Source organism: Arvicanthis niloticus, chromosome 10 (assembly GCF_011762505.2).
Source record: "Arvicanthis niloticus isolate mArvNil1 chromosome 10, mArvNil1.pat.X, whole genome shotgun sequence".
Classification (NCBI taxonomy): Eukaryota; Metazoa; Chordata; class Mammalia; order Rodentia; family Muridae; genus Arvicanthis; species Arvicanthis niloticus.
In genome coordinates, this window is record NC_047667.1 from 1,479,552 (window position 1) to 1,487,744 (window position 8,193).

General features: G+C 39.1%; 1 non-coding gene across 1 annotated transcript; it reads right to left on the reverse strand.

Moving 5' to 3' along the window:
• Positions 1-6,179: 6,179 nt before the first annotated feature.
• On the reverse strand, positions 6,180-6,311 carry LOC117716660 (small nucleolar RNA SNORA17). The gene has a single exon (XR_004607773.1). It is a non-coding gene; the product is annotated as a small nucleolar RNA SNORA17 (small nucleolar RNA).
• Between the last annotated feature and the right edge of the window lie 1,882 nt (positions 6,312-8,193).

An 8,193-nucleotide genomic window follows, 5' to 3' on the forward strand; every position in this document is an offset into this window, starting at 1 on the left:
TAATTGAAGGGTGGACTGATGATTGTCAATCAGCGCCTGGACTTGCTGGAGGAAAGGTTGGATATTCTCTTCCAATTGGCCCAATTAGGATGTGAAAGAAAATTAGGAGCGCTTTGCATTACCAGTGTACAATATGAAAATTATACCCGAGCAGCTAACCTGTCCAGACAATTAGCTTTGTATCTTGCAGGTAACTGGTCTGAAGGCTTCGATGAGACCCTTGACAAGTTAAGAATGGCAGTGATAGCCATCAACTCAACACGAGTGGACCTGTCATTGACTGAAGGACTCTCCTCCTGGATTTCTTCAGCCTTTTCTTTCTTTAAAGAGTGGGTGGGGGTAGGTCTGTTTGGTACAGCCCTATGTTGCGGATTAGTGTTTATGCTATGGTTGGTCTGCAAACTCAGAGCCCAACAAACACGTGACAAGGTCATTATTACCCAAGCACTCGTAGCCTTGGAACAAGGATCATCCCCTGAAATTTGGCTATCTATGCTAAGAAAGTAACTGATGACTGAGACCCTCAGTCAATGCACCCCAAGGGTTCAGCCTATTGCACTGGGTCGATGAGAGGTCTAAGTCTAGCCAGTCCTTGCCTGAATAGCTGTGGTACCTGAATAGTAGGTTGACAGCCCTTGCACTCCTGGGAACTATACTCCATTGCACAGGGATGAGTGTCAATTCCTCTTTACATTCCCTTAGCCCTTGCACCCAGAGGACTTGTTTCCATTGCACCTGGTAGGGTAAGGGAAAATATTTTGGCTGTAAGCTCTTGATCGCTTATTCCCACAAGATGGAGTTTGCTTGATCAACTTGAGTTTGAATCTTGATTGGTGCTACACTAGATAGGCCAAAGGCAGTTTCATCTTTATAAAACAAAAAGGGGGAGATATAGAGAGCCACGGTGAGCGGTGACAGTGTTCGCCATTACAAGATGGCACTGGCATCTGGTGCTCCCGCAAGTAATAAGTGGACTGCTCATGTGCAAGTGGTAAAAGCGCGCCAAGTCACTGCCCAACCCGGGGCGTAATACTAGGTAATGAGCAAGCAGCCAATCAGAAGTGAACACGCTGCTCTGGGGTGTATATAGGCAGCGCCCTTTCAGGGCTCGGGGTCTTCCTCTTTCTATCACAATAAACACTTGCTGCAGAAGGATCCTGGTGCCCGCATGCGTTCTTGCTTGGCGAGACGATAGCGCGGGTCACATGTGATGGGGTGTTCAGGGCTTGCTATGATGGGGGAACTGGGTTCTGATGATGTCATGTAACTTTGGTTTCTGTTGCTTGCATTCCTGCGTTTGCCTTTTGCCATCTGGTTAACTCTAGTGCTGCCTGTACTTGCTGTCTCTGGCTGAAGCCTGCCTTTCCAGTTATCTCGCTTGTGTCTGATCTCCTAGGGGTCCAGATATCCCTGTAATCTTTTCCAGCTGTACTGATTACAGTGGTACCTCTAGGATGCCTCAGGATTTGGTGCCTCCAAGGTAGCCGTCCAGCTAGGTGTCTGCTGTTCTGGGTGCAGTGTCTCCTCTAGGATATCTCAGGATATGTTTTCTGATGCTCTGAGTTCAGTTGTTCCTCTGTGGCTCTGGGTTGAGTGGACCTTTTTGTATGTCTCAGGCAGAATCCGGGGTCCACAAAAGAGCAGACCTGGTAGAGGTCTGGTCCAGGCCTCAGTTCCGGGAGTGGGCCAGAAGGGGAGTGCTACTCCACAGGGGTCAGGGGGGGGGGTATCTGCTGAAATCTGAGAGCTCCCAGCTCCCAGCTATGGGCTTAGGGCAGTATGTGGGTCTTCCTACCTAATGCTGGCTGTGGTATCCGTGGAGTCTTCAGAATATCTCAGGCAGAGTCCGGGGTCCACACAACAGCAGACCCGGCAGAGGTATAATTAAACTTCTTACTGAACATAATACTGCCACCTTCTGTCACAGATTTTATTGGAAACTCGTGTAGTTTAATAGACACTTGTATGTTTTTAATCACTTGTGTTGGTGTTTTCTAATGTGTTTAAGAATATATCCCAATATGTATCTGTATTTTCTGACTGAAGTTTCATAAAATCTTTAAGCATTTATAATAGTCTATCATTTTTCATGGCCAACATACCAATGTATGCCAGAGAACCACCTGGCTCTCTTTCCTCTGGAACCACCCATTTTGTTCCTTAAGACAAAGCATCACTTGATAAGAAGTCTAGACTGACTGACCAGCAATTTTTAGATCTGCCCTTCTCTGCCTCTCTGGTGTTGGGGTCCAAAGTGCCTGCTCTATACTCAGCTTTTTCATAAGTACTAGAAAGATGGAATCCTTGTGTGTAGGACAAGGGCTTCATAGCTAAGTCAACTCCACAGTTCAACAAGTGGTTCTTTAAGAAGTTTTACTTATTTGTAAAATAAATATTATTAAATTAATTTTAAATGTTGGAAGTTTCAAATGTTCTTGAAAACTCACAGTTGAAGTCTTAATATCATGTGTTGGTACTGCCTAGAAATGAGCTTACCTGCTTCCTATTGCTGATATCCAATAACCACAGTCCTAGTTAAAATTTTAAAAACCCAAGCACTAATGCACTGTACCATGCATTATTGCCTTACAATGGCTAGTAAATCAAATTATGTGACCATTTTTTAATTTAAATCATTGACTTTGCTCCAAATCCATATTTTTAATCAATATCTTCTTTAATTAAAAAAAATCTGAGATTCATGTAAAAGAATCTTATAGTCAGCCCAAAATGGTTCATTTTATACCTAGTGAAATACACCAGAAAGGACAGATAAGCTGATGATTTAGGGTTGTTGGGTAAAGGGAGGACTCTTCTTCTTAGGCTTTCTTCCAGCATACAATTCAGACATTTAAACGTTTCCTTAAATACAGTACTAATGATTTATTTTTTTATATTTTTTCCTTCAAATGTGGAAAAGTCCTTCAGAAGACAGAACCATGAGCATGCATATGGATGATGACTGAAATAGCTATCTTGTAAAATAGTTAATACGGATGTGATTTTTATTCAACAGGAGTACTGATAAGATGCTGACATGCAGGTCAGCTTCTGGTGGTATGCTGCACCTCTGTGGTATTAAGCTCTGGAGATTATTCATTGTTGGGGAAGCAGTTCTTCTTGCCTTGCCAAAGTCTAGAGAGTTCATGACAGTATTATTATTTTTAATATTAATTTTTATTGAATATTTTATTTATTTACATTTCAAATATTATTTTCTTTCCTAACTTTTCTTCGGGAAAACCCTTAATCCATACCCCCTTTACCTGCTTCTATGATGGTGCTCCCACACACACTCCTGCCTACCTGCCCTGGTATTTCCCTAGCCTGGGGCATTGAGCCTTCACAGGACCAAGGACCTCTCCTCTCATTGATGCCTGACAAGGCCATGCTCTGCTACATGCACAGCTGGAGCCATAGGCCCTTCTATTAGTGGACAGGGTACATACACTATGGCATCTGTGTTGCAAGCATAAAGTCACTTGGAGTTGATTCTGTCTTTCTAGCTTTATGTGGATCCTGCGTGAACTTGAGTTCAAGAATCTTAAACTTTCAGGTTTGCATGGCAAGCTTTTTTGTTTGCCATCTCATGAACAACAGACAACATCCTCAATGCTAAACATGATTCTGAGAAGCAATAATTATACCTGAATATTATTTTCAAGTTACAAATGAAAAAAAAACCAGTTTCTTTTTATTAAAGAGGAATATAATAAATTACATAAATTACTATACATAATATATACACATATATAATAGTTATATAAACATTTACAAGATAAACTGAAGAATTTTCCTTTGTCTATTAATGTAATGAACACCTTTTAATTTTTATAATAAAACAAAATAAACAAAAAAGAAATATTTAATTAGTATTCAAGTGAACAGAATATAATAAAAATATGTTCAGAATCACACATTTTAACATATCTAGTTGTATACATTAGGGCATGTTTCTAACATCAACATACTCTTGGGAAATAAATATTAGGCAAAAATTTGTTCAATGCATGTATCTTCATGTGTGTGGGTACATGTGCATGTATAGTTTTAATCTACAAATCTCAGTTTGATCAGGCAGGACATTAAGAAAGACCCAGGGACCTGCATGTCAGCATCTTATTAGTGCTAAGATTTTACTTCTGTGCCACTAAATTTACCTTTTAAACTGTTGAACATTTTTTACTATGTGTATGTATGTGCATGTATCATATCATGTACATAGAGGTGAAAGACAACATATGAAAATCAGTTTTCTTCTTCCAATCTGTCGGTCCAAGGAAACAAATTCAGGTCCTTAGGCTTAGCAGCAAGTACATTTACCCATTAAGTCATTTTGCCCACCTCCTTTTATGTGGGTTGCACTAACTCAAGTCCTGACATTCATGTAAAGGTATTTTACCAGTTGAGCTGTCACCCTTGTTTTTTATTTTTTTCCTTATCATGCTTAGATTCTTCTAAACACTAACTGGAGTATTTTACAAAAGAGTGATTCTTTTTACATTTGACCTTGGTATTTTACACATATTTCATTTCCAGACATGTATTTGTCTTGCTCACTTTGCTCTTGAAACAGCAGTGGCAGTGGTTTAAAATTGAAATGAGTCATTTTGGAATAGGCATAATAAATGTGACCCTTTTCATGTTCAGACAGTCAAACTTCCCATTTGGAGTCAAGTCGTAAGTGTTTTATAAGTAACAGAACAGAAATTAAAAACAAAGACAAGCAATAGAAAACTCTGCCCAGAGTGGATAGTTTTTTAGGGTCTATGGTTGTTGAAGAAAATATTCTTTGAAGGCCCTTAAGATGTTGTTTCTGGGGAAAGCAAAGCTCATCTTTGGGTCTTTCAAGAGACTTGATGAATGAGGTAATGAAATTATTAATGAGAACTCAAAGTTGAGGTAGCTATGAGATAACAGGAATCTTGTATGCATGAATTAAGAGCAAAGGTAAGAGGAGATATCAGTGTTCTTAAATACAATCATGAAGCTAGGTTTTATGTCAGACAAATTCAGGGACTATGTAGAGAATGTTACCTGAGAAAGCTGGGACTTCCATGGTGTATTGAATTAGCTGATAAGTAATAGTGGGGTGAAGCTTTTTCTTCCCAGACCCATTCTTTCTTTTTACAGGTCCTTTCATTGCTGGCTTCTCATGCTTTGCCATCTCCTCAGTGAATAAAGGTATTTATAAAAGAACTGGTGTCACTACTGTCTCTCACTAGAGATATTATGACACATTCCAGTGGCAAGGATAATAGGGATTCCAAGAAAAAGAGTGGAAGCACAGCATCCTAGGTCAAAGAGAGAAAAGAGAATTAATACTCCCTGAAAAGCACTTACTCAATATTACTTGATGTGCAAGCATGGGAGTTAATGAGTTGGAGACTTCAGGCTAAAGAGTCTAGTAAGGCCCCCAAATACTAGGCTAAGACTGGAAGTTAGAACCTACTAGTAAATTTTAACATTAGTTCCCTGGAAAAAAAACACAAAGAAAACTAGTAGACATCACTTAGTGAGAATGTGGAGCCTCCTTCTTGCCTCTTTCTGATGCTGTAGACATTTTATATCTTCAGTTTTCACACTGAGGGCTGGGGATGAGACCTGGTGACTTTAAGCCTATGGAAGTCTTTCATTCTGTGAAAAATAACTGCTTTGCAGGCCAAGGTTCCGTCTTGGGATTTTGGGTTCTCTCTCTAAGTTAGTTTCTCACTGTTGTGACTACATACCTGACAGAAGCACTTCTATAGATAAAGCATTCATTTGGAGACTACAGACTACCATGGTAGGAATTGGAAAGAGAGAAATGAGTTCTGGAGTTCAGGTAACTTTCTCTTCTCTCATTTAACCCAGGAACCTAACTTGATTAGCTCTCTCCTCTTCAAGTAACCTTTCAGGGAGCATTTTCATAGACAGGGTTATCACACGCTCAAGCCTCTACAGGACTTCCCGAATGACTCCATGCACAGGGTAGTCTGTATTGGGCTCACTTCTGCCCAAGTCTTGCTGATATATATTCTAATATTCTATGATCTTCTAGTTTCTGGGTTACTCCCCTACACTGAGAGCCTGTCCAGACCTGTGTAGCACCAGACACTTGTTGTCTTGGGCTAGCTTCCTGTCTAGGTGTGGCACCAAACTGGTGTTTTTTTCAAACTCCTTTCTTTCTTTTTTCAGAGAATGTAAGGGTACTAATCATTCAGATGTTCATAGGTGAGAACATTGAAGGGAAACTTAGATTCTCTCCACTGTGCCACTTACTGTCACACATGTGACAATGTAGCCACACCTACAGTTCCTCCAGAGGCAGTTTAAAGAACATTGTAACATGACAGTTATAACAGAATTGTATATGTATGTTGGGTGATGTTTTAAGTTATTGCCTTGATTTCCCCAAATAAAGGATAATAGGTAGAAATTATAAGCCAAATATTATTTCAAAAGTATTCATCACAGTAAGACAAAAGACTAGGACAAAAATTTTCTCCATTTTGGGAAGAATGGAAAAATTAATATATGGATTACATATTAGCAGATGTTATTTACAGTGTCCTAAATCAGAAGGGATTTTTTATAAATTATGGGAGAAACTTGAAAGCCTTATATCATGACACCAATAGACAAATGAGCAAGTTATTTAAAGGCATTTCCAAAAAAACAAAACAAACAAAAAACTCCAAATGTTTTTTAAAAATGTTAAAAAGGATCAGCCATACTAAAAATCAATAAAGTATATTTAAGCAGCAGTGAGAATTTACTTAGCATTTATTACTCTGGTAAGAAGCATGGAACTGAATACCATCTGGGATGCACATGTGCTGGAAAGCCAGCTGGCAAAGAGAGGCAGAGATTAAAGCTACCTGTCACAGTGTGCAAGGAACCAAGATAATTCTAAAAGAGGCCACCATGAGAACACATTTGGCAATGGTGCATGGAACTGTTTTATGAGCTTACACAGGCATAAGTTATATGTACATATACCTTACCTGTTGATAGAGATTGCAAATTGAAGATCCAGGAGGTGGGATCTGGCAAGCAGGAGTTACTGATTTTCTTAGTTAACACTGCTATCATATCATTGAAAGTAGCCTTATAGAAATGATACAAAGGATGTGACCATAATTCAGCAAACTATGGTTCACAAAAATGAAGTTGTAAAAGTAGAAGATAATTCAGTATTTAAAGAGTATTTGCTGCTCATCCAAGAGACTCAAATTCAGTTCCAAACACCCATGCCACATAGCTCACAGCTTCCTGTAACTACAGTTCTAGTGGATCCAAATTTCTGTTCTGGACTCCGCAGGTACATGTAAAGAGACACAGATACATATACACAGACATGTATACACATGTAAAAACCACAGAAAGAGAGGGAGAGATACAGACAGAGACATAGTGACAGAGAGAGGCAGAGACAGACAGACAGACAAAGAGAGAGAAAGAGAGAGAGAGAGAAAGAGAGAGAGAGAGAGAGAGAGAGAGAGAGAGAGAGGCAGGCAGATGGACAAAAAGAGACATACACCCAAATACACACAAACACACACAGAAACATATGCACCTCAAACACACACACATCCACACATACTTTAAAGTCTTAAAAACTAAACTTTAAATAAATAAATAAAAAGAAGTGGGCTCTTGGGCTGCTTTAGTACAAACTATCATTTCTTCTTTGCCTGCTAATCTATAATTCATTCCAAAATTCATTTTTTTAGGCTTAAAAAATTAGCAATGAGAGGTATAAAATACCTGTTGAATTTATATGTGTTATTTTAATTATTAATAGAAAAGAGAATGGAAGTACTATAAACAATAAAGAAGAGAATGAAGAAACTGAGCCAAGTTATTCACTACAGCATTCAGTTCTACATCTATATCCAGGCTCACTTTTGTCTGGGAGGAGTGTGTGTGTGTGTGTGTCTGTCTGTCTGTCTGTCTGTCTGTCTGTCTGTGTCTGTGTGACTGTGTGTGTCTAGGTGCCCATGTATGTATATTTTATGTGTCTATATCTGTGTGTATGAGTATGTGTACAAATGTAATTTGTATGTGTAGAATGTAAGTTGGCAAGTATATTGATGTATGTATTTGTATTTCACATTTGTCTGTGTGTGGAATGTATTTGTATGTCTTTGTGCTTGTTTCTGTGGCACATGCAGATATGTGTGTAGCTCGCTTCACCTGTGAACACACACA